At 48.9% G+C, this 26,095-nt stretch overlaps 1 long non-coding RNA gene across 1 annotated transcript in view; it reads left to right on the top strand.

The window, feature by feature from the left end:
- Positions 1-25,847, top strand: part of LOC137758859 (uncharacterized) — a 41,561-nt gene extending 15,714 nt beyond the window's left edge. Inside the window, exons 2-3 of the long non-coding RNA XR_011073034.1 lie at positions 18,755-18,813; positions 25,759-25,847. This is a non-coding gene — a long non-coding RNA (uncharacterized lncRNA). The remainder of the gene's footprint in view (positions 1-18,754; positions 18,814-25,758) is intronic.
- The last annotated feature ends 248 nt before the right edge of the window (positions 25,848-26,095 follow it).

Below are 26,095 nucleotides of genomic sequence, written 5' to 3'. Positions count from 1 at the left end.
TTGGCAATATCTGGAGACATTTTTAGTTGTCACACTTGGGGCATGGATGCTACCAGCATATAGTGGGTGGAGGCTGAGGTTGCTGCTAAGTATCCTACAATGCACCGGACAGGACCCTGTAACAAACAATGACCCAGCCTTAAACGTCAGTATTGCCAAAGTCCAGAAACCCTGCTCTAGAGGTACATGAGCCAAGTATTCCGTCCGTGAAGGTGCACGACACCACGTCGGGGGTAGGTACTATTCTATACCCATTTTGCAGAAGGGAAAACTGAGGCTCAGAGAGAAGAAGTGACTTGGCCATGCTCAGACAGCAGAGCTGGTGCTCACGCTGCTCTCTAGCAGACAAAGCAGCAAAAAGTGCCTACAATGTACTGAGGAGGAGAAGGAGGTGGGCAGTAATAAAGCCCAATTGCTACACGAATAGATTCAGCAGCCAGCCTGTTGCTCTCTGGCTCTGTGCCTCTAGCCCAGCGCTTTAACTTCCAGTGCCTCATGTTTCTACTCATAAAATACAGATTTGGCAGTAATGATACCTGCATGGGTAGTCACTGCAGGGGGCTCAGAGGATGCTGGGCTGCTTAGGGGGCAGGACCAGCAGGAGGGTGGGATGGGGTCTGCTCAGAGTGGGTAGGGAAGACTCGGTTATTATTTGGAGAAAGATCATGCCAGGCCGGGGAACAGTGAGTGAAATGGCCCTGGAATGGAAGGCAGGAAGGCCTGCTTCACCTTCCTCCTCCTCCTCCCTTCTTCCTGAGCCCAAATTGCAAAAGGACCAGTTCCAGGCCAGGAGATGACACCAATTGGTGTACTTGAGTTGGATCAAACTGGCTCACAAGAGCCAATTATGCGTATCTCTTCCTAGCTCAGGGCTCACATATCAGATACCACATTCACAGCCTGAAATCTGCCAAGATGGGAGAATTTACACCATGGAAATTGGCAAACACTATAAACAGATGCCCTTGTCCCAGCTGGTTTATGAGCACACTGTAGCTTACACCCATCTGGAGACCCCCTCATGCCCGCTGTCTCAGTCCATTGGGGCTGCTATAACAAAATGCCATAGACTGGGCGGCTTATAAACAATAAACATTGATTTCCCACAGTTCTGGAGGCTGGAAGTCCAAGATCAAGACGCAGGCAGATTCGGTGTCTGGTGAGACTCTCTTCTGCTTCATAAATGGTGTCTTCTCGCTGTGTCCTCACACAGTGGAAAGGGCCAGGTAGCTCTCTGGGGTCTCTTTTATAAGGACACTAATTCCATTCATGGGGACCCTGCCCTCATGACCTAATCACCTTCCAAAGGCTCCCACCTCGTAATACTATCACCTTGGGGGTTAAGATGTCAACATGTGAATCTGGGGGGGAAATAACATTCAGTCTATAGCTCCCCCTTCTCCCTCTCAGTGACATCACTTTCACAGGTTGAAATTGACCAAGGTGGGAGAATTTACACCATGTAAATTGGCAAACATTACAAATCCCAGCTGGTTTACCAGAACATCATTGCTTACATCCCAGGACAGCTGCCCCAACTGACACCTGCCCACCCACCTTTCAAGAGAGGCAAAACCCCTTGCCCTCAGGTGCAGCAAGGCAGGAGGCCAGCCTGGTGGAGGAGGCAGCTGACAAACAAGCATCATGTCAGAGAGTGACACAAGAAATGTCATGAAGAAAACTAAAATGGGTAGAGAGAAAATGAGGGATAGGGGCTGCATTTTAGACTGAGCACCCCTCTCTGCCCTTTATGTAGCCCTCCCCCACTCCCCTGCATCTTCCTGCATCCCACCCCTCCCGCATCAGCCACTTGAACACCACACATGTCTTTGCATGATCTGAATCTTTTCTTTTACCCCTTCCTCCCTCTCCCCACCCTGGGTCCTTCCTAAAGCCCTTGCCCAGAGGCCCTGAGTCTGTCCTGCTCCCTGGAATTTTCATCACACAGAAATTCGTCAGGTCCAAGCACATTTCTGCCCAAAGAACTCATCTTCACCTGAAATTGGCTTTGCTGCCTGCTCTGGGAAGCGTCTTGGCTCCTGTTCGAATGGACGAACATAGCAGTGGCTTGAAGGTCACCCTGCCCTTTTGGGAGCTCATGGTCATCGCCTCACTCCATCCACCCCGACATCATAGCCACTGAAGGGGTTCCTTAGGCTGGTGGTAGCTCCCCTCCCCATCAGCCACTGGGCAGACCCAAGGCTTGTTTGTCCCACCATGAGAGTGGGTTAGGGAGAGCGCCTATGGTCTCTCCCCAACACACCCTATGGTCCAGCCTTCTTTGCTCTGCCCTGCCTCAGTTTCCCCCTCTGCTCACCCCAGCCTCTTCCAGAGGAGGCTTTGGGGAAGAATTTCCAGACACACAAGGATGTTGCAATGCCACCTCTCCCTCGTTCCTCCTCATGTCAGTGTGGGCCCAGCGCAAGAGGGCCCAGGGGATCGGGGAGCTCTAGATTTTTCTCAGATCATCACGCCAGTCAAACTTGGAGCCCAAATGGTGGCGATTCCCTCTGAGCTTGGACTGGACCAGTCCCATCCTCCCAGCAGCTGGGAACCCTCCAAAATCTTAAGACACCCAGATAAGCCCCCCTCCCCAGCTGTGCCCGCACTGCACCCCCAAATCCTGCAGCTGAAGCCAGAAGCCATATCTTCTGTTTATAGATCAGTGAGGAGGGAGGGGGGTTGGCAAGTTTTAAAAGCTCATTAAGGCCTGAATTCTTTTTATAGATGAGGTTTCCTGAGTCTTTCCTTTCCTCCACCCCCTTCCGCCCCTCCCTGCTTTCCGAACGCCGTATTTATTTGAGTTAGAAAAATAATGAGGTCCCTGAGGTCGTACACAACACATTGGCTCTCTAATCAAAGTATTGCTGTGGAATTAAAAATATACAGAAATCTCTGTGTGTTGGTGTGTGGGCTGCTGGCTGTGGACGCAGGGCACATTCACCCAATACCACCCTAGCTCCACCAGACTGGCTTCAGGGGAGGGACACAATTAGCTGTTTTCCAGCAAAGTCTCCGGGGTGGGGAATGGGGTTGAAATGCCCATGGGGTTGTAGGATGGAGTGTAGCCTACTCAGAAGGCATCCAGGGCTGAAAGGAAGAAGAACCAAGGGGCTGGATCCAGCCAGGCTGGATGTGGTCTGGGTTGGAGCCCCAGGGAACAGGGCCCCCAGGCTTGAAGGCCAGATTGGGTGCAAAAAGCAAGGAGACCATCAGAGAGGGAGACCCCCGGGGGTGCACCCAGTCTGAGGGGCCGAGGGACCCCACTCTTTAAACCCCAGTGTATCAGATTGAGTAGAATTTCTCTCCCTCCCCAAATTCCTGTCCAATGGGAACCTCAGAATGTGACCTGGGTCTTTGCAGATAAAATCGGTTAAGGATCTGGAGATGAGATTCTTAAGCAATGGGCCCTAAATCCAATGACTGGTGTCTTTATTTATTTATTTTTAATTTATTTTTTAAAGAAGGACTTTTTAAAAAATTGTTTTTTTGGCCGTGCCGCGAGGCACGTGGGATCTTAGTTCCCTGACCAGGGATCAAACCCGCACCCCCTGCACTGAAAGAGCAGAGTCTTAACCACTGGACCACCAGGGAAGTCCCTGACTGGTGTCTTTAGACTAGAGAAAAGAGAAGCATATTCTGACACAGAGAGACACGGAGAGGAGGAGGCCGTGTGAGGACAGAGGTTGGAGGGATGCAGCCCCAAGCCAAGGGGCATCTGCAGCCACCAGAAGCTAGAAGAGGCCAGGAAGCATCTCCCCTACGGACTTCAGAGGGCGCGAGGCCCTGCCCACACCTTGATCTTGGACTTCAGGCCTTCAGAACTATCAGAGGATACATTTCAGTTGTTTTAAGCCACCTGGTTTGTGGTCATTTGTTACAGCAGCCCCAGGAAGCCCCTGTCCCTAAAACCCTCCATGGACCCGGCTCACTTAGAATTAAATGCTGACTCCTGACTGTGACCCCCGCCCCCCCCAACCCAGGACCCTGGGGGCAGATGGCCTCTGCCTTCCCTTGGCCTCCTCGCCCTCATCTATCCCTCTCATTCCCCTGCTCTGGACACACAGGTTTCCCTGCAGCCAGGTGGGCTCCCACCTCTTGGCCTTTGCCTGTGCTGTTCCCCCTGCCGGCAGCTCTTCCCTGTCCCTCCTCACTCAAATCTCTGCCTACGGATCCCACCTTCCCTCCATCATGCTTCATTCTGGCTTTATTATTATTATTATTATTTTTTTAAAGTAGACTGCTTTTAATTCTTTTTTTTTTTTTTATGAAACTCTCTAGGAGTTAAGCCAGCATTTTATTTATTTACTTATTTTTGGCTGTGTTGGGTCTTCGTTTCTGTGCGAGCGCTTTCTCTAGTTGCAGCGAGCGGGGGCCACTCTTCATCGCGGTGCGCGGGCCTTTCACCGTCGCAGCCTCTCTTGTTGCGGAGCACAGGCTCCAGACGCGCAGGCTCAGTAGCTGTGGCTCACGGGCCCAGTTGCTCCGCAGCGTATGGGATCCTCCCAGGCCAGGGCTCGAACCCGCGTCCCCTGCATTGGCAGGCAGACTCTCAACCACGGCGCCACCAGGGAAGCCCTATTATTTTTTTTAATATCCCTTATCGCGACCTCAGATACACCCACGTGTTTGTTTAGTGTCTGTCTCTCCAGGACGTCAGCCCCATTCAGGCAGGGATTTTTATCTCGTTCAGCCCGGTGCCCCCAGAGAACAGAACAGGGTCGGACAGAGGAGGTGCTCAATCACATATGCAAAATGAATCCGTGAAGGAACAATGGCAAAGGACCTCAGTCGTCCTCATCACCCCACACCCCCGGGGCTGTCCTTCTTCTGGTCCTCCCCTGAGGCCCGTGGGGTGCTGGGTTTCGCCGGTTCTGGTTACAGAAGGGTGGCTCTCTCTCTAAAGCTGCCCAGTCCTAAAGCAGAGGGATCTGGGCGTCGTCAGGCTTGTGGGGAGCTGAGCGGGCCAGGGCTCGGCTCACTGCTCCCCTCCCGCCCTGGCCTCCCCGGCCTGCCTGGGCCAGAGCAGTGCAGCCGGTGACATTTACACAGTCTTAGGGTGGCTTTGGCGGAGGGGAGTGGGGGCCCAGGCGGGGGAAACCACAAGTGTTTGCAGAGCCTGTGTGTGTTCGTGTGCACATTTGAGGATGTGTGCGTGTGGGACTGCTGCAACTGTGTGTGATTGCATGAATGTGAGAAAGTGTGAGAATTCGAGGGTGTAGGAGTTTTCGTACACACCTGTGTGTCTGACCCGGTTCTGGGCACCGGGGTGAATGAGATAAATCCCTGCCTGCACTGGGCTGACTGACATCCCGGAGAGACAGGCACGAACCATACACCTGTGTGTGTATGTGAAGTTGAGATAAGTGTGACGGTGTGAGTGTGCAAGAGTGTGTGAGAATGTGTGAGTGTATAGAGATGCGGATGTGTGTGTGACAGTGTGTGGCTGTATATCTGTAAGAATGTGTGACTGTGAGAATTTGAGGGCATGAGAGTGTGTACGTGAATGTGTAGTTGTGAATTATGAGTGCATAAATGTGAGATTGTGTAACTGTGAGAATTTGAGGGTGTGAGTATGTGAATGTGTGCGGATGTGTGAGAGTGTATGAGAATCTGTGTGTGTGTGATTGTGTGTGTGAGAATTTGTGTGACTGTGAGAGTGTATGCAAATGTGTGTGAGTGTGTGTGAAGCTACGTGTGTGGATGTGTGAGGGTGTGTGAGAATTTGTGTGTGTGTGTGTGCTGTGAATCTGTGTGGTTGTGTGAGTGTGTATGTGTGAATGTGTGTGAGTGCACAACTGATCATGTGTGACTGTATGAGAATTTGAGGTGTGGAGGGTGTGTCACTGAGTGTGTAACGTGTGAGTGTGTGGATGTGTGAGAATGTAGGGTTGTGTGGGAACTTGAGGGGGGCGCGAGGGTGTGAGCATGTGACTGGATGAGTGTGAAGTGTGTGTTTGGAAGATCAGGTGACTTGCTTGCCCAGGACCCACATGCACCCTGAGCCTCGGCCTCCCTGGACCGACCCACGCGGCCCCCTCCATCGCTGCCCCTCCTTCCCCACGTCCATCCCTTTCTCCTCAGGGCTTGCTTCTTCCCTCCTCCCAGCCTCCTCTTCCCTTCTCTTAATTTGGGTACTTGGACTTCACACCTGGGGCCTGTCTACCTCATCTCCATCCCCCGCAGGAGGATCAGGAGGCCGGGCCACTGCGGAGTCCTCTGCAGGGGAGGTGCCGGGACCAGGGAGGTGGAAGGAGACGCCGGCTGGGGTCTGTGAGGCTGTTTCCACCCACAGAGTCTTCCTGGCCCTTTGCTGACAGACACGGGAGCCCCACAGAGGAACGGGGGCGGGGGGCCTGAAAACCGGCTCTCCCCACGTGGTTTCCCACGATGCAGGTTAGAGGCACCAGGGGGACCTTCAAAATGTCCCTGGTGTCTTGTTGGCCCACCAGCTGGCTGCACCCCGAGTCTGGGAGTAGGGTCTCATCCTCGGCACTGCTACCATTCGGGGCCGCATCGTCCTCTGCGGGGGCCCCTCCCGTGCCCTGTAGGGTGTTTTAGCAGCCTCCCTGACCTCCACCCGCTACCCGTGGGTAGAAACGCCCCCCTCCTTGAGTTGTGACAACTAAATATGGCTCCAGACATGGCCACATTGCCCTTGGGGGACAGAATCGCCCCTCCCACCCCCGTGAGCACCTCTGGGCTGGGGGGGTGACAGGTGGGCCTCGGATGGGTGCCCAAACCCAGTACTCCCAGAAAGCTCTGGTCCTTCCTTGGCATGGGTGGGGGGATTCTTTTTACCACAGCCTCCCCCAAAGCCCCTGGGATGAGGAGAGTAAGAGGGGGAAACAGAGAACAAATGGGACAGGGCTTGGCAGGGACTGCGGGCCCAGGACTGCCAGAAACTGGGGGTGGGGCTCCCCCTCAGATGCCCTTAGCCCCGGCGGGCCCTGAAGGAAATGATTTCCACCTGCCTTCTCAGCGGCGCTGCCCCAGGCCTGCAGATTAAGAATCAATTAAGAGCGGGAAGGAGGATTTGCCAGGCGGAGGCGGTGAGAGCTGGGGGCGCTGGGCCGCAAGATGGATGGGGGTGACGGGCAGGGGCCGGGGCGGGGGTGGGGGGGGAAGGGAGCGTTCAGTGGGCCCCGGGCGGTGAGGGGAGGATCCCTGAGACTGCGTTCCTGAGCGGTGGTAACAACAGTGCCTGATTTATAGGTTGTTGTGAAGATTTAAATGTGTACAGATCTCAGAACAGTGCCTGGAACACTGAAGATGATACGTAAGTGTTTGCTAAAGAAAAATAAGATGAATGATGGGACTAAGCCCCCTACATATGGCCGCTGGCCACTTCTGGAGACACTGCTAGTGTCCCCACCCAAACCAGATTCCCTTTTTTTTTTTTTTTTTAAAGGAACTCCTTATTTATTTATTATTTATTTATTCATTCACTCATTCACTCATTCATTTATTTGTTTGTTTGTTTATTTATGGCTGTGTTCGGTCTTCGTTTCTGTGCGAGGGCTTTCTCTAGTTGCGGCAAGCGGGGGCCACTCTTCATCGCGGTGCGCGGGCCTCTCACTATCGCGGCCTCTCGTTGCGGAGCACAGGCTCCAGACACGCAGGCTCGGTAGTTGTGGCTCACGGGCCTAGTTGCTCCGCGGCATGTGGGATCTTCCCAGACCAGGGCTCGAACCCGTGTCCCCTGCATTGGCAGGCAGATTCTCAACCACTGCGCCACCAGGGAAGCCCCCAGATTCCCTTTTCTGGGCCAGCACACCCATCTACTTCTTGCTTCAGTGTTGGCTGGCTAATGGCTCTCACCTGCCCCTTCTCTGGAGAATGTCTTGTGCTGGTGAAAGCTCCCTTCTCTGGAGATGCCAGGGGGGCTTCTACTCCCCGCAGGTGCAGCCCACAGCCAATGGCTGTCTGATATAGGGTTGCTAAGGGCCAGCCCCTTTGCCTCAAGCCGAAACAACTATATGGGGCAATTCACACTCTGGAGCTCCCCCCACCCCGTGGGATCAGGCTGGAGCTGGACCCACATCCTGCCTGAGTCCCTTCCTCTGTCACATCCTGCTTCTCTCACTCTCTCTCTCTCTCCTGAGAGTTCTCCCCCCCAAAAACAATTACCGGCGTCTATGTCCCCATTCAGGTTCTGTTTCTAGGTAGATGCTTTGGACTGGACTGAATGTATGTGTCTGTCTACCAAATTCATCCATCATTATCTATTGCTACTGGGATGAATTACCTCCAAACACAGTGGCTTAAAAACAACAAATGTTTATTATCTCACAGTCTCTGAAGACCAGGAATCTGAGCTCAGGGTTTCTCATGAGGTTGTCATCAGGATGTGGTGGGGACTGCAGTCATCTGAAGGCTGGACTGAGGTTGGAAGATCCTTTTCCAAGATGGCGCACCCACATGGCTGTTGGCAGGAGGCCTGGGTTCCTCACCATGTGGGCGTCTCCAAAGGGCTGCTTGAGCGTCTTCACAACACGGTGATTGGCTTTCCCCAGAGTGAGTGATCCAAGAAAGAGGCTGAAGCTCTGTCACTTGTGTCACTCTATTCATTAGAAGATGGTCACTCAGTCTAGCCAACACTCAAGATGGGGTGCAGGGGTGGATGGGGCTCCATTTTTTGAAAGGAAGAGTGTCAAAGTATTGTGGGCATATTTTATTTACTTATTTGTTTTTAAATTTTCAAGTTGAGATATAATTGACATATATTGTATTAGTTTTAGGTATACAGCATAATGATTTGATATTGTATATTCTACAAAATGACCACCAAAATAATTCCGTTAACATCCATCACCACACAAGTTACAATTTGTGTGTGTGTGTTTGGGGTGGGGGGACTTTTAAGATCTACGCTCTTAGCAACTTTCAAATATACAATATGTTATTGTTGACTATGGTCACCATGCTGGGCACTCCATCCCCAGGAGTTATTTACCTTATAACTAGAAGTTTATACCTTTTGACTACCTTCACCCATGGGCGAAATGGGTGTGGGGGGACATATTTTAAAACCACTGCACCCTACTCTATTTTTATTCTCTTCTCATGTAGCCACCTAAAATTCCCTATATATGTATACATATAGATATACATATAGATAGATAGATATCACTCATTTCCTTATTTGTGGGCTGTCTCGTCTACAGCTACAATGTAAGGTCCCCAAGAACAGAAACTGTCCTCTTTGTTCTCCAGCACAGAACACCTGCTTAATAACTAGGTTTTAGTTTGGGTTTCTCAGAAGCAGAGTCTGAGCTAATGATTCAAAGGCAAGTAGTTTATCTAGGAGGTGAGCCCAGGAAACAGCTGTGGGGGAGAAGGGAAGGGAAACAGCTGGTGATGGTGTGTCACTCAGTCGCTGTGGGTGACTGAAGCTCAGCCGTACCAGGGACCTCTGGGAAGTAGTGAAGGACACTGCCCAGAGGTGAGAAGCGTGGCGCATTTGTCCACCAACTCCCATTATGTTGAGAGGTGCTCCTGGGGTAGGGAGATCACTGCCTGGCGCTTTCAGCCCACCATGCTCGGGGCAGAGAAGCCTTCAAAAGCTTTGGAGAAAGCCCACTGGCCAAGAGCTGCTGCAGACAGCGGCAGCTGGACGGCAGCAGGAGCCTGTTGAAATGGTGAGGCCGGAAGGATATGAATTGGGCATCAATAGCTTCTGCTACAAACTATTAGTTGAATAATTGAATAAAAATTTTTCAATCGTTCCCCATAGCCTAAAGGACAAAATCCACACTTCTGAGCTGGCACATAAAACCACTGTGACCCAGCTTTATGTCCTGATGCTACATCAGGGATGACAAACTCAAAACATCTACAGAAGCCACTGGGCAGGAAAGACAAGGGATAAAGCCAATTGAGGGTGAGAAGCACGTTGTCCTGGATTTTAAGAATTTTCCCTTTTTAAATGGAGACATGAGTATGGCTAGATTTTGCTCTACTGTAGGGAAAGCAGCCAATGCTGTGAGCAAGATGGTAAAATGGTAACGGGTCCTCGGCCACAGTGTTGGGAGACAACAGGGAGTGGTGGGGACTGGGGAAAACTGGAGAACACATTTCTGTCATGCCTTGTGGGAATGCAGGCCCAGAGTTCCCAGATTTTCTTTTATTTGTTTATGTATTTATGTATGTATTTATTTATTTTTGGCTGTGCTGGGTCTTTATTGCTGCACGTGGGCTTTCTCTAGTTGTGGCGAGCGGGGGCTACTCTTCCTTGAGGTGCGCGGGCTTCTCATTGCGGTGGCTTCTCTTACTGCAGAGCACAAGCTCTAGGCGCACGGGCTTCAGTAGTTGCAGCACGCGGGCTCAGTAGTTGCGGCACACAGGCCCTAGAGTGCGCAGGCTTCAGTAGTTGTGGCGCACAGGCTCAGTAGTTGCAGCGCGTGGGCTCTAGAGCCAGGGCTCAGTAGTTGTGGTGTGCGGGCTTAGTTGCTCCGCGGCATGTGGGATCTTCCTGGACCAGGGATCAAACCCGTGTCCCCTGCATTGGCAGGCAGATTCTTAACCACTGGACCACCTGGGAAGTCCCCAGATTTTCTGATTTTTGTAGAAAAGCCAGAAATCTGGATTTTTATACAGAATCATTAACTATTTAGATCTTGGCAATCAATCCAAACATTTCTTAAAACAAAGCACATCTGTGAGCTGGTTTCGACCAGTTCACACCCTCTGCACTACAATTATTGGTTACTGTTCCGAGAACCTGACGTACCCTTTAAAAACTCCAAGCCTTTATACATGCTTTTCCCTCTGCCTGGCCTGCCCTCCTACTATTGTGGAAAGCTCCTATTCATCCTGCAAAACTCTACTCAGAAATTGCCCAAAGCAGAACTCTCCTGGAACTCCTACTGAGTATTATTTTGTTGAGTAGATTTATTTGTCTCTTTCCCCCAACAATCTATGAGCTCTGTGGGGACCATCTCTGTGAGTCTTGTTCAGCTTTTTGCCCTCAGATTTCTGTCAGGGGCTAGCATGACAGAGCACAAATAGAGTTGGCTGAAAGCATGCCTTTGCCACACCCATCCTGTTACCTACATCCAGTGATGTAGTGAGTGGCTCTTTTTTAAAAAATTAGTTTAACTCTGTTAATTCCAAGTTCCAAATTTATCCCTCTCCCCCCTCTTTCCCCTTTGGTAACTGTAAGTTTGTTTTCTATGGTAAACTGGCTCTTAATTAAAAATCAAAAAAGCCCTGATTTTGCAGCATCTGTCAATTTGCATGGTGTAAATACTCCCACCATGGCTGATTTCAAGCTACCAATGTGATGTCACTGAACAGAGTGTTGGAAAGTGATGGGCGCATACAAGCCAGGTCCAGCACTGCCTGTATCCTACCTTCCACCTTCCCCTCCTGCTTCAGTGAGCAAATAGAAGCCCCTCCCCATCCTTTTTCCTTAAAGTGACCATAGCCATTTTTGTTTTTTTAACTGAAAAAAAACCCTTTCTTATTGGAGCATAAAAAACATACTGCACAGCATGCGTATCATAAGCATACAGCTTGATAAATCTTCATGAAATGAATACTCCTGTGTTACCAGCACCAGATCAAGAATAGAACATTCCCAGTCCCAGGAGATGCCCCCCCCCCACCACATGTTCCCTTCAGCCACTACCTCCTTGTCCAAGGATAACCATTTCCCCAATTTCTATCATCACAGAATAGTTTCGCCTGTTCGAGAACTTCATATAAATGGAATCAGACAGTGTGTCTTCTTTTGTATTTGCTTCTTTTCTTCAGTATTAAGTTTGCAAGATCCATCCGTGTTGGTGCAGGTAGCAATGGTTTGCTCTTTTCTACACCACAATTAATCTGTCCATTCTACTCTTATGGGTATTTGGGTAGTTTCCAGTTTGGAGCTATTTATCCAGGAGCAAAACTGCTTGGTCAATGAAGGAGGGGAATATTCAGCTTTAGTAGATGTAATGAAACGTTTTCTGAAGTGGTTTTATCATATATACCCTCCGTCTGCCATTGTGTGGGACGCTAGTGGAAGAGCCATCTTCTTAACATGTAAATCAGACCAAAGGCCTTTATGACTCCCTGTGGCTTTTAGAATAAAGTCCAACCTAACCTTTTGGCCTCTGCTGGCCTTTTCCACCCCAGCTCTCTGCCACTCTCCCCTCCTTGTGGCTCTCAGGCCATTTTCCTTGAATATGCCACATGTTAGCCCATCTCCCGGCCTTCTACTCGTTGTCACTCCTCTGAAGGCTACACCCTCCATTCTTCACCAGCTAACTTCCACATCCTCTTACTCAGCTCAAATGCAAAGTCTTTTTTATTCTTTTTTTATTGGAGTATAGTTGATTTACAATGTTATGCTAGTTTCAAGTGTACAGTAAAGTGAATCAGTTATATATATACATATATCCACTCTCTTTTAGATTCTTTTCCCATATAGACCATTACAGAGTATTGAGTAGAGTTCCCTGTGCTATACAGTAGGTCCTTATTAGTTATCTATTTTATACGTAGTAGTGTGTATATGTCAATCCCAATCTCCGGTTTATCCCTCCCCCCACCTTACCCCCTGGTAACCATAAGTTTGTTTTCTACATCTGTGACTCAATTTCTGTTTTATAAATAGGTTCATTTGTACTCTTTTTTTAGATTCCACATACAACTGATATCATATGATATTTGTCCTTCTCTGTCTGACTTACTTCACTCAGTATGACAAACTCTAGGTCCATCCATGTTGCTGCAAAATGGCATTATTTCATTCTTTTTTTATGGCTGAGTAATAGTCCATTATATATATGTACCACATCTTCTTTATCCATTCCTTGGTTGATGGACACTTAGGTTGCTTCCATGTCCTGGCTATTGTAAATAGTGCTGCATTGAACATCGGGGTGCATGTATCTTTTCGAATTATGGTTTTCTCTAGACATATGGCCAGGAGTGGGAATGCTGGATCATATGGTAGCTCTATTTTTAGTTTTCTAAGGAATGTCCATACTGTTCTCCGTAGTGGCTGTACCAATTTACATTTCCACCGACAGTGTAGGAGGGTTCCCTTTTCTCCACACCCTCTCCAGCATTTATTGTTTGTAGATTTTTTGATGACGCTTTTCCCAGCTTCCCTCCCAATCTAAATTAGCCACCGAGGCTATTCTCTTAGTTCCCCATCCTTTTCTTCTGAGGCATTTATCACAATTTAGTAATGACAAATTTGTGTAATTTAGGTCTTTTTTTCATCAGTGTCTTAGTGATCAGTCATGCTCTATTTCTTAACCAGGGTTGCAAGTATATAGGTGCTTGTTTATCAAATTATACATTTTTAAATATGTTGAACACACATATAGCTCTTAACTCCCTGTTAATCTAAGCATTTTTCAAATACGAATTCCTTTAATTGAGATGAATTCATTTCACTTTTCAATTATCAGTGAGATGAAGGAATAGTGAAATGAATTAATTTCAATTTTCAAATATTAATTCATTTCACTGGATCCTTGAAATAGCCTTATGAGGTAGAGGCTGTTATTATTCTATTTTATAGATGAGGATATGGAAGTAGAGAGACACTGTCTCCTCCCCACCCCCAGAGGTTCAGAGTCCTCTCCTGCATCCTTCACATCTGACTGGCTGATAGGCTTACACCTAATGAGAGGGTCCTATCCTTGATGAAGAACAATTACTTTCTCTGTATCCCATTGGCCAGAACTCAGCCATATGACCCAGCCCAGCCACAGGAGAAGTTGGGAAATGTAGTCTTCCTGTGTGTATAGGTAGAGGAAACAGGTTTGGTGAGACCATGGCTTTGTAGTTGCCATATTTCATGAGAGCCTACTAAGTGCCAGGTATTTTATCCATGTTATCCTGTTCAGCTCTGGTCAAAACATAAATAAAGTGACAAATAAATAATAATAAGTTTTTTTAAAATAAAAACAAGTAAATTTTGAAATAAATTATAATAAATAAGGTAATTGCATAATTTGCATACATGGAGAGAGCATATGGGGTATAGACTGGGGATGGCCCTTTCCCTCTACATGGGGCCAATGGTCCCAGGTGGCAGGTCCCACTCCCAGATGGAACAGATCCACCCAGCAGGGTGAAATTCTAGTTGCCTCTGGCATTCATTCTCCTCTTTTTCCTTTTTGTATTAGAGTGTCCTGAGTTTTAGCTGGGCACTAGGCTTTCCTGTTAGAGACTATATTTCCAAGTCTCCCTTATAGGTAAGTGTGACCATGTGACTAAGTTCTAGCCTATGGGTTGTGAGCATAAGTGATTTGTGCAACTCCCAGGTATGTCCTTTGAAGGAAGCTTTTGTCCTCTACTTCCTTTTTCCTGGTTCCCCTGGGAACCCCAGAGGAAATCCACAAGTGATGTGAGGGGCAAAGCTGTCTCACTAGCCCTGGACCACCAACCCCTGATGCTTACATGAGTAAGAAATAACCTCTCAAAGATTATACTTCCAGGGATCATTTCTATATTTACAAAACAGAAATAGAGTCACAGATGTAGAAAACAAATTTATGGTTACTAGGGGGGAAAGTGGTAGGGGGATAAATTAGGAGATTGGGGTTGACATATACCCACTACTACATATAAGATAGATAACTAATAAGGACCTACTGCATAGCACAGGGAACTCTACCCAGTACTCTGTAATGACCTATATGGGAAAAGAATCTAAAAAAGAGGGGTTATATGTATATGTATAACTGATTCACTTTGCTGTACAGCAGAAACTAACACAACATTGTAAATCAACTATACTCCAATAAAAATTTTAAAAAAAGAAATAAACGCTCATCTTGTTGTAGCCACTGAATTTTGGGGCCTCTTTGTTATAGCATCATGGCTAGTGCCAGACTAATGTGGCATCAGCCCTCTCCTCCATGCTAGCCCCTTGGGTCCTTACCTAGCTCCTCCATTCCTATCCCCACAGTATCTACCTCCCTCTCTCTGACTCTGATGTCCTGAACAATATGCACAAATCTTCCTACACAGTATCCTGTGTAAACATCATTATGTAAGAGACAAGAGTCAGATAGAGAGGTTATGTCCAGACTTCACTTGTTCAAGGTCATGATGCTCTGGGCTGACTGCCCCTTCTGTTTCAATTACCAGCCTACACTGAGTCTAGGCTCATAGAAGTCTGATGCTTTTGCCTTCCCGGCATCGCTTTCCTTTTCTACAGTTTTGCTTTGAGGAACCACCTCTAAACCACTTTTGGTCAATGTGGAACACCATGGCAGGCTTGAATTCCCCTCACTTCTATTAACAAGCATGTGGTCCAAGATCGGTCAATCAGAACACTCCATCCCTCCAGATTGGTTCAGGGATGGACCTGTGACCCAAGGTGGATGAATGAGAGTCCGCACTTAGGTGTTTGCTGCAATTGTTGGGAAACAGATGTGTTTTGTCTGCTAGGGTTAGCAAGTTGTTAGGATGTAAGTCAGGACAAGTGGGACCATCTTGCCACCACTTTGTCGAGAACTTGACTGAGAGAGAGAGGCTAACACAGGTAATATGATTTAAGAGATGGACAGAACCGGACTCCTGGTGACATCATCTGAGTGCCTGGATCCAGCCATGCCTGAAGTTATACTACCGTTGTGCTTTTCAGCTGTATGAGTCAGAGTCTTCTCCCTTTTAAATTAATTATGGCAAGGGTTCTCATATGTGCAAACAAAAATGATTTTGCTGCTGCAAAGACTTCTCCTCTGACCGTATCCAGCCAGAAGGGTGATAGCCCAGTGTTTACCCCAGTAGAATGAGTATCCCCCTCCCACTCCAGGTCTCACCCTCTATCATAAAGGAAGAAGAAAACTCACCACTCAAGCCAACATAAACAATAGTCACCATCTAATTGAACAACAAGTTCAGAGTCAGGTTGTCTCCTGGTTCTCACTGCTGGGGCCTGGGTTCGATCCCTGGTTGGGGAACTAGGCAGCGTGGCCAAAATATAAAAAATTAAAAAAAAAAAAAAAGAGTGTTGTCAACATACACTTGCCCAGGGGTCAGCATACTCTATAAAGGTCCAGATAGGAAAGATTTTCGGCTCTTCGGTTTTCTGTCACAACTGTTCAACTCTGCTATTTCAGTGCAAAAGCAGCCATAGACAATATATAAAACACGAGCACAGCTGAGTGCCAATAAAACTTTATTTGCAAAGACAGGTGGTGGGCAGGACTTTGCCCACCCTTGTGCTAGAACATCGAGCGCTGAGTGGATGTTGCAGGGCACCCACAGCCTCAGATGCTGTGCCTGACCGATCATCAGTGAGGGGAAGGGAACGCCAGATGGATCTGGACCAATTAGGGCCAGCGCTCTGAATCACCTGACCACTCAACATGGAAATGGATTGGGCTTCCTGCACCCCCCCTAGATTGTTGTGAGTCAGGGGTGGGTAAGGCCAGGAAAAGACTCCGAGTGCCCACGTTGACGAGGTCCGCAGAGCTGACACTTGGCTCTAGGGTTTGGTTTGGCTTTTTTTCTCCACGGCCTGTTGGCGGCTGGAGCAGGAGCCTGAGACCCTCTCACCCAGACCCAGACACAGTCTGTCTGTCCCGTTCAGGTGGGGCCAGCCAGAGACCATGCAGTTCCCAGGACAGAAAACCTGGGAGGAATTGGAGTGTGGTTTCCCATCTCATTAGTTCAGGTCTGGGACTTCCAGGCAGAACATTCCAGAAAAGTCCTTTATTTCTTTTAAAGCACATCTTCCAATAGTCTGCAGTCATTAAGCAGAATGAGGCGGTTCTGGATGGGCCAATTTGGGGAGGGTGTCCAGGGTATATAATTAACTGGAGAAAAAGCAAGTGTGGAACAGTGCGTCTGCAACGATTCCCATTTGTGAAAGGAAAAGAGAGACTGTTCATACAGATGTTGGCGTGTGAATACAAAATGTTGGGTGGATACACCCAGCAGGCCTTACCAGAGCTGTATCAAGGTGAAGGGGGCAGCACAGAGGGAGGCTGAATTCGACATGCTCCTCATTCGACAGGGCTCGAATACCTTTTCCTTTTATCATGAGTGTGTATTGCTTTTCTGAGAAAAGAAATTCACTTCATTCTCTCACTTATACTTCGTTGCTACAGTGGTGGGAAAGAGCTTACAGTGGGAATCCTGTAGGTCTTAGGCTGGGTTCCCCCGAAGCAGACCCTGAGACAGGGACTTAGGTGCAAGAAGTTTAATTTGCAAGGTGATTCCAAGAAACACGGGTGGGAGAGACGGGGAGTGAGGCAGGGAAGGGAAGGAAGCCAGTCCAGGGTGTGTGGTTGAGCGGGTTCCCAATGTGGGCAACTGGGGTGCAGTTCCACTGGGACCTCTAGGAGGCAGCAGAGAGCACCTACTTCAAAGTCATTCCACCGTGGGGGAAGGAGCTGAAGTATTTATCCTCCAAAATTCTGTCTCCTGTTGGTGACAGTCTTTTCTGGGAGTGGCAGCTCCAATCACTTCCTGCCTGCAGGCCCCATCTGCTTGTATGCCTCAGGCAGAGAAACACAGGAGAATATGAGCCAAGGGGACATAGAAATAGCACCAACCACAATAGCTGCACCATAATAGATAACAGAGTTTGTAGCTGAGCAGATGTGATGGCTAATTTTATGTGTCAACTTGGCTGGGCCATGGTGCCCAGATATTTCATCACACATTATTTGGGATGTTTCTGTGAGGGTGTTTTTTGGATGAGATTAACATTTAAATCAGTGGACTTTGTGGAAATCAGATTATCCTCCATAATGTGGGTGGGCCTCATCCAATCAGTTGAAGCCCTTAAGAGACCAAAGACTGACATTCCCCGAGCAAGAAGGAATTCTGCCAGCAGACTGCCTTTGGACTTGAACTGCAACTCTTCCCTGGATCTCCAGCCTCCTGGCTTCCCCTACAGAGTTTGGACTTGCCAGCCTCCACAATTGCATGAGCCAATTTCATAAACTAACTCACTCCCTCTCTCTCTCTCTCTCTCCATACACAGACACAGACACACACACACACACACACACACACACACGCATCCTGTTGCTTCTGTTTCTCTGGGGAACCCTAATACAGCAGAACTTTCTAAATTGTCTCTCTAGTCTGCATCTACTCATTGCCCCTACTTTATGGATGAGAAAACTGAGGCCCATAGAAGAGAATGATTGCTCAGGGCCTCTGGAGACCCAGGACACTTTCTGTCCCTAGGAAGAGTTTGACAACACTCTAGCTTTCATTATGTTTATTTTACACTTACTTTGTATCTGTGGCCACTCATGGTGGTTTTCTGTTCATGGCCCTGAAAGTTCCTTTCATGTGTGAATTAGTTTAAGCTTAAAACAAAGTAAAGTCAATTTTGTAAATAAAATTTAAAAAGTGTGAAGAGGCATTTCTTCTTGCTCGGGGAACATCATCTTTGTTCTCTTAAAGCCTTCAACTGATTGGCTGAGGCCCACCCACATTATGAAGGGTAATCTGATTTAAACGTTAATCTCATCCAAAAAACACCCTCACAGAAACATCCCAAATAATGTTTGATGAAATATCTGGGCACCATGGCCCAGCCACTTTGACACATTAAACAGGAGCATGTCTCCACCATGGCACCTGGGTGACTTTGCACGTATTCCCATAGGCCATGCCAGCAAAGGCTTGAACCTCAGCGAATCAGCATCCTTTCGTTTCATTCTTATCTTTTTTTTTGGAATGTGGGATACAGGCTATAGGGGGGCTTCTCCTCCTTTCACCGTTCACGTAAGCAATAAACTCAGAATTTTTAAATGGCTTGCTGTGTTTTTACCAGGTGAATCCATCAGGCTGTGTTGGCTGTGTGCTTGACAAGGTGGTGTGCTGAAAATGCAGGTGAGTGGGTGAACTTTGGGAGACACTAGGGTGCCCACCTGGGCTGCTTTACCCTCACACTCATTCCTCATCTTCATCCCGATCTGCTTCTGTCAAGCGTTGGTGGAAGTGGCCTCTGAACACTCTACATTCAGGCCTCCAAAACTTCCCACGCTTTCCTCCTTCTTCATGCTCTCTTTGCCTTTGTCACCTCCTGACTGTACAGAGAGAGTCACATGGAAGGTTCTGAGGTGCTAGAAGGAGGTGGTACCACAGCTCACAGGGAGGCGGGGTTTGCAAGTGGAGCAGAGTCATCTGCCATGTGAGTGAGAAATAAGCCTGGAGTGTGTTAGGTCGCTGGGACTTGGGGATTGCTTGTTACAGCCGCTGGGGTGTACTTACTCTGACCGATGCAATATTTGAATTTGCTTAATCTCAAAACAGTCTTCCGAAGTAAGTTCCATTGTTATCCCTGATCAATAGATGAGAAACTGGCACTTCCCTGGTGGTCCAATGGTTAAGAATCCGCCTTCCAATGCAGGGGACGTGGATTCAATCCCTGGTCAGGGAACTAAGATCCCGCATGCCACAGGGCAACTAAACCCACGCGTTGCAACTACTGAGCCCGTGCACTCTAGAGCCCACGCGCCACAACTAGAGAGAAGCCCACACGCCACAACGAAAGATCCCGCATGTCACAACGAAGATCCCACGTGCCGCAACTAAGACCCAACACAGCCCAATAAATAAATAAATAAACGAGAAACTGAGGCACAGAGAGGGTCAGCTACACACCCAAGGTCATACAAGAGGTGGGAAGGCTAGAATTCTAACCCAGACCCACTGCTTTCAGAGCCTACTCTGACCCAGCATAGGAACCTGCCAGAAGGTGCAACTCAGGACAGAGAAATTTCTCCTCCCTGGTCCCTGAGGTCTCTCCCCCTACAGTGGATGTCCTGTTCCTGTGGGGGGTGCAGCCCCAGCCCCCAGCCTTGTCCTTCCTGTTGTATCAGGCAGCGTGCAGATGTGGCTTGACCTCGCACTCTTCTGAAAGGAACCCGCCCTGATCTGTTGTGGGAGGGGCTTGGTGTAGTGCTGGCACAGAATAAACTCTCAATAAATGTTTGAGATTATTAACATCATTGATGGCGGTGGGGCACTGACCGAGAGGCAGCATAACTCAGTGGTTAAACCAGAGGAGCTGGATTCAAGTCACATCTCCATCATTTACTAGCTGTGTGACCTTGAGTAAGTTGCTTAACCTCTCTGTGCTTCAGTTTTCCCCATCCATGAAATGGAGATAATGATGCTATCTATTTCACAGGGTTGTTGCAAGGATTAAGATATAAAATACACCAAGAGTGCCTGCCACTGATGTTTTAGGTTTTACTATTATTCTAACATTTTCCCCTAGTCGGTCTCACCTCCCAAGTCCCCAGGCATGGCAACAGCTGGTTCTGTGACCAGGGCCTCTCCAGACTGCTCACTACAGGCGAGACACCCCTGCCTTCCCCCTTTCTTGGCTCCCACGCGCCCCTGCCCCCAGCCTGGGTTCCAGCGTCATCTCCTCCCCTCTCGTTTGCCCCTCAGCCCCAGGGTGACCAGAACCCCTGCCTCATGGGACAGCTTTCCGGCACTTTCCCCTTTTTAAGAGACTGACTGCAATTTCTATAATAACATCACATTAGCAAGAAATTAATGTCCTCATTAAGACAGCAATTAGGCACATTAGCGCAGCAATAAAAGAGAAGCTTATGAAATAATTGCTGGTTCCAAAATGCCTTTAATTTAGTATTTTATATTGCACCGTGTTATTAATTTTTTCCCTCAGCACAAGATAATAAGAAAAATGTTTGAATTGTGGGGAGGTTTAAAATAAAAACATTTTATTTTAAAGGAAAGCAATGTTGATACCTACAGACAAACTATCTTTCTTCTCCCCAAAGCCCCCTTCGATTCCCGAGTCCATCCACGGGATGATGTTAGTGGTGGAGGCGGGCCAAGGGCCAGGCTGTGTCCTGGGACTTTTGGCCAAGCCTGGAGTCCAGAGGAGGTTGGAGTTGGGCAGTCTTTGATCCCAGAAGCAGGAGGAGTGGTGCCATGTTTTTTTGCCCTAAACGATGAATACCTATTTGTTTCATTTTTCTTTTCCAACGGGCTCCATCTCCTGAATTCAAATTCTTTTAGCTAATGTTTCCTTGGTATCCAGTGGCTCTGTCGCTGGCAACGTGAGGTTTCCAGCCCGGTGGAGAAGACAGATGCATAAGTGAGTGCACCGATAGACTGGAAATAGCACTATTTTGCAACTGGTAATGAAAACATGGATCTGGGACACAATCATCCATGGATGGTGAAATCATTAGGGGAAAGGCAGATGAGGAATGTATTCCTGGAGGGCTCTTTTGCCCCCATCTGAAGCCCCGGGTCTACCTTTGCATCCCTAAATGTGACACAGCTGGACGTGAAGTGGCTTCTGGTGGGAGCAACAGAAGGTACCCAGCACCACTGGGTGTGCTTGCTCCAAATCTAGAATCTTCTCTAGCTGTCTTAGATTAGGTTAGGCTGACCTTGAGACAAGGATTTGAGTAGTTTACTTGGGAGGTGACCAGGAGGTGCATGGGGAAGTGAGACAGGGAAGGGAAGGATACAATTTCAGGTAGCAATAAGAGCTGTGAGTAACAACAACAAAAATTAAAGGAAAGGGCTGGTGAGGGATCAGAGGGCAGCATACTTTTCTGTGCGAGGAAGGGCCTCTCAGAGGAGTGGACGTGTGAGCAGAGACCTAAGGAGGCAAGGGAGGGACCCACGTGAAGATCTGGGGGAAGAGGGTTCCAGGCATGGGAGCAGCAGGTGCAAAGGCCCTGGGGGTGGGAACAAGCTTGGAAAGTATGAGGATCAGCCAGGAGGCTAAATGGAAGCAAGAGAGAGAGGGGATGCAATCAGGGAGATGTCAAGTAATGAAGGAACGGCGAAGAATTCATAAGGAAGTGAAGAAAACGGCAACCAAAACGAGAGTTCCCCAGGATTTGAGTCCAGCTCTTTCCTGAGGAGGGGCAACGTGTGCCCAATGCACATGTGTGCCAGTCAGACCCCGTGTCAGTTAGCTATTGCCCATTATGCTATGTAACAAACAATCCCCAAATCCAGCGGCTTAGACAATCAGCATTAATTATGGCTCCACAGTCCATGGGTCAGCTGGACCGTTCTTTGGGTCTTGGCTGGGCTCATTCATTAGTCTGTGGTCATCTGTGAGCCGGGGAGGCACGCTGTTTACCCATGTTGGGCTCTCCACACGTTTGGGGCTTGGCTGGTCTAGGATGGCCTCAGCTGGGCCGACAGGTCTCTGCTCCATGTCCCTCATCCTCCAGCAGGCTAGCCCCGGCTTTGGTCACCTGACAGAGGCAAGGTTGTTTTTTTTTTTTTTTCCAGACATCTAGTAAAAACGTGCTGCATCTCTTGAGACCCAGATTCAGAATGGCCCTTGTACTTCTGCGGCATTTGATTGGCCAAAGCAGGTCACAAGACCAGCCCAGATTCAAGAGGTGTGGAAATAGGCTCCTCCTCCAGATGGGAGGAGCTACCCAATGAGGAGGCAAAGAGAGTAGATGATGGGGGTTTAGTGCTGGGCGCATTTAGCAGTCAATCCACACCTGCTCCTTTACTTCTCTGGGGGATTTTGATAATCACTCCCGGTCCCTCCCTGGTCATCCCAAGTCAGTCTACAGTCCTTGACCCCAGCCTTGGTCCTTTTAGAAGTTCCTCCTGCCCGTGTTTGCTCTCTAAGGTCCTGAAGGATCTGTAGCTTGTGTTGTTCAAAACCCCAAATTCCTGACAAGTCTTCCCCTCCTCCTCAGTTTTGAGGTGTGACCAGAACCGGAAATTTTTATTGACATAGTTGGCTCTCCTAATAGTGAACTCGAGAGTCGGTGTCAGCTACGTCAGGGCAGAGGTTAGTCCATAGGGTCCCCCTGAGCAAAGGAGAAATGGGCACTCGCAGCATGGCTTGAGCTCACTCAGTGCCCTCTTGTGCAGTGTCCAACCTACGCAACCATACCAGCCAGCTCTGATTAGTTGACTGGAGAGGAAAAGGGAAGAGAAAAAGAAGGGGAAAGGAATTCCACTGGGAACCAGGGCACTATTTAACCTTAGCCCTCTGGCCAAATGAAGGACCTTCCTCAAACTGATGAGGGAACCCGGGGGAACCGCAGCCCAGCAACCCACCCAGACAGGCAGCCTGGCCTCTGTGGACCAAGGCTGGACCAAGCCCTGTGGGGGTGGGGCGGGGGACCAAGAGAGGGGGGAGGAGTAGGGTAGAAAGGTCCCTGCTGAACCAACCTAGTTGTTTCCCCGTCCCACACCCCCACCCCATCCTGTATCCCGGGGAAATAAAGTACAGCTGGGTTCTTGGTTGCCGTGGCGACTGCCACAGAGAATTTGGGGGGAAAAACACCCCGGGGCATGAAGAAGCAATTTGCTCTCAGCTCTGGGAGGCGGGGTGTGTGGGGGGGGGAACGCGGACCAGCATCTCCTGAGGTGGAAAAAGCGGTGAGAGAGAGCCAGACCAGGGTAGGTGGCGTCCAGGAACCTGGAACCTTCCGTGGCCCCCACCAACCATCCGAAGGGAGAGAGCGCCGGGGCAACCCCGGCTCTGGCGTGGAGGTTTTCAAAGCCCTCACTTCTGAGCCCCACCAGGGCAGCCCCATACTCCCCACCCTACCTTCTACACCCCTCCTTGGGGAGCGGGGCAGGGACGGCACCGCCATACGGATTTCTTTGTTTTCTTTTTTTAATTTGCGATTCCGCCTTGGGACAGGGCACTGAGTGGGGGAAGGCACAGGCCTGATAGCCATCAAATTCCCCCAAATCCAGCAAGGGGCCCAACCTCACTCCCCAGCCCCGCCCCTCCCCCTTCAGGCTGTGGTGGAAAGGTCCAGACGTCCTCGGATGTGGGGAGGAGGGCGAATTAAAACCCCCAGAGGGAACCTGAAGCCTAGTTTCCCCTCCTTCTAGTTTCCCTAAACCTCCAAGAAAGCAGAGTGTGGTGGCAGCTGCGTTTTTTTGTTTTTTTTGTTTTTTTTTTAAATCTGTTACTAAAACGCAAGTGAATCAAATCCACTCTGAGGGAAAGGGGGAGTGGGGGGCGGAGAGGCAGGGGCCATGGTGTTTGCAGAAGTTGGAAATTTAATAAGAAGGAAAAATAAAAATAGCCACTGTGCTGGAGAGTCAGAGAGAGGGTTGGAACAAATCCCGGGTGTGGGACTCCAGGCTACGTGGAAAGGCCTGCAGAGGGGTAGAGGAGGTAAGGGTCCCCAGAGTCTGGAGGGGCAAGGAGGGTATAGCTGGGGGCAACAGGAAAGGAGGGTTTGGGGCACCACCCAGCGTGGCTTAATTCCCTGGCAGATTTCCCACAGGGGTTAGTGGGACACAGAGATTGGGGATTGGCCATCTGAAAACCTAGGTGAGGGGGTACAGCTCCTGATTACTTGGTCTTCACAGTGCCACCTACCTCCCGGCTGCTCAGATGATGCAACACACAGACAGGGTTGCAATGAACAGCTGTGTAGGTTGCTCACTGCACAAGAGTGCTTGACAGAAGCGTGAGCAAGGGCTGTTACCATCTGTTCCCCTTGCCTCACCTCTCATGTGCCCAGAGGAAGGGGTGCCTTTTAAAGATCCACATAATAAAGGTGCAAACACCCTAAAAGTCCATTAACAGATGAATGGATAAACAAATGTGGTCCATCCGTACAATAGAATATTATTCAGCCATAAAAAGGAATGGTGTACTGACACATGCTACAATGTGGATGAAACTTGAAAATATCATGCTGAGTGGAAGAAGCCAGGCATAGAAGAGTGAATATTGTGTGATTCCATCTATATGAAATGTCCAGAATAAGTAAATCCATGGAGACAGAAAGCAGATTGGTGGTTGCCAGGGGCTGTGGGGGTGGGAGGGGAAGATTGGGAAATGACTGCTTTAATGGGTACAGGTTTCCTTTTGGGATGATGAAAAGTTCTGGAACTAGATACAGGTGGTGGTTGCACAACATTATGAATGTCACTGAGTTGTATACTTTAAAATTGTTGCTTTTATTTTAGGCGAATTTCACATGAATAAAAAAAGGAACAATCCATGCAAAGATGGAGGACTAGTTGAGGCCCTGCACATGGCTGATCCCACCCCGCCACTCCCCAGAAAACCCAGGATTGCTGACAGGCCCAGACCAGAGCAGCCCTGGGGGCCCTCTGGGAATGGCTAAATGGAATTCATTCATTCATTCATTCACTCCACAAATATTTGCTGAGTTGTTTATTTCATGACAGGTGCTGTGCTGGGTGGTGAATGAATAAACCCCTGCCCTGGGGCTGACACTCCAGTGGGGCAGACAGACAAACCCAACAAACATGGCCTACAGTACCTGAGGTGGTGGTGCATGCTATAGAGAGAAATAAAACCCGCAGGGGTGTGAGCAAGCAGGGACACTGCCTTCAGTTTTAACTGGGTGACCTCACTGAGGAGGTGACGTTTGAGCAAAGTTCTGAAGCAGGCAACTAGGAGTCAGTCACATGGCTATGTGGGGGAAGAGCATTCCAGGCAGAGGGAAGAGCCAGTGTGAAGTGCTGAACCTTGTTACCGGAAATGAGAACCTCTAAATGCGGGTTGCTCAATCATATTTAAGGTTCTGCTAGGGCCTTTTTTTTTTTTTTTTTTTAATTTCCGATTCTGACTTGGATGAGGCACCAGCTGGGAGATGACACAGATGTGACCCCCATCCAATCTCCCCAAAAGCCAAAAGCCTTGTATTTCTATCACCAGTAGATGATCCACAGTCTATGCCAGGACCAGGACAAAAGTCATAGCAGCAAATCCTACGTAAGACTATCTTATCTGCCTCCTTATTCACTCACTTAACCTTCACAGTGAACCCCAGTGACGTCAAAAATGTTATCTCCATTTTTCAGGTGCGAAAACTCACTTGAAACTGAGAGATGAATTGTCTCGCCCAAGCTGACGAGAGCTCTGGATCTGAACCCGGGACGCCTGTCTGCAGATCCAGGTGGGTGAGGTCTGTGAGCTTCTTCCAAGGTTGGACCTTGATGGGGTCCTCAGGCCTCCAGTCTTTTTTTAAAAATTTTTTATTTCTGGCTGTGTTGGGTCTTCGTTTCTGTGCGAGGGCTTCCTCTAGTTGTGGTAAGCGGGGGCCACTCTTCATCGCGGTGCGCGGGCCTCTCGCTATCACGGCCTCTCTTGTTGCGGAGCACAGGCTCCAGGCGCGCAAGCTCGGTAGTTGTGGCTCAC

Source organism: Eschrichtius robustus, chromosome 2, assembly GCF_028021215.1.
Source record: "Eschrichtius robustus isolate mEscRob2 chromosome 2, mEscRob2.pri, whole genome shotgun sequence".
Lineage (NCBI taxonomy): Eukaryota > Metazoa > Chordata > Mammalia > Artiodactyla > Eschrichtiidae > Eschrichtius > Eschrichtius robustus.
Note: the sequence above shows the minus strand (reverse complement) of the source record. Positions and strands in the feature narration are given on the sequence as shown.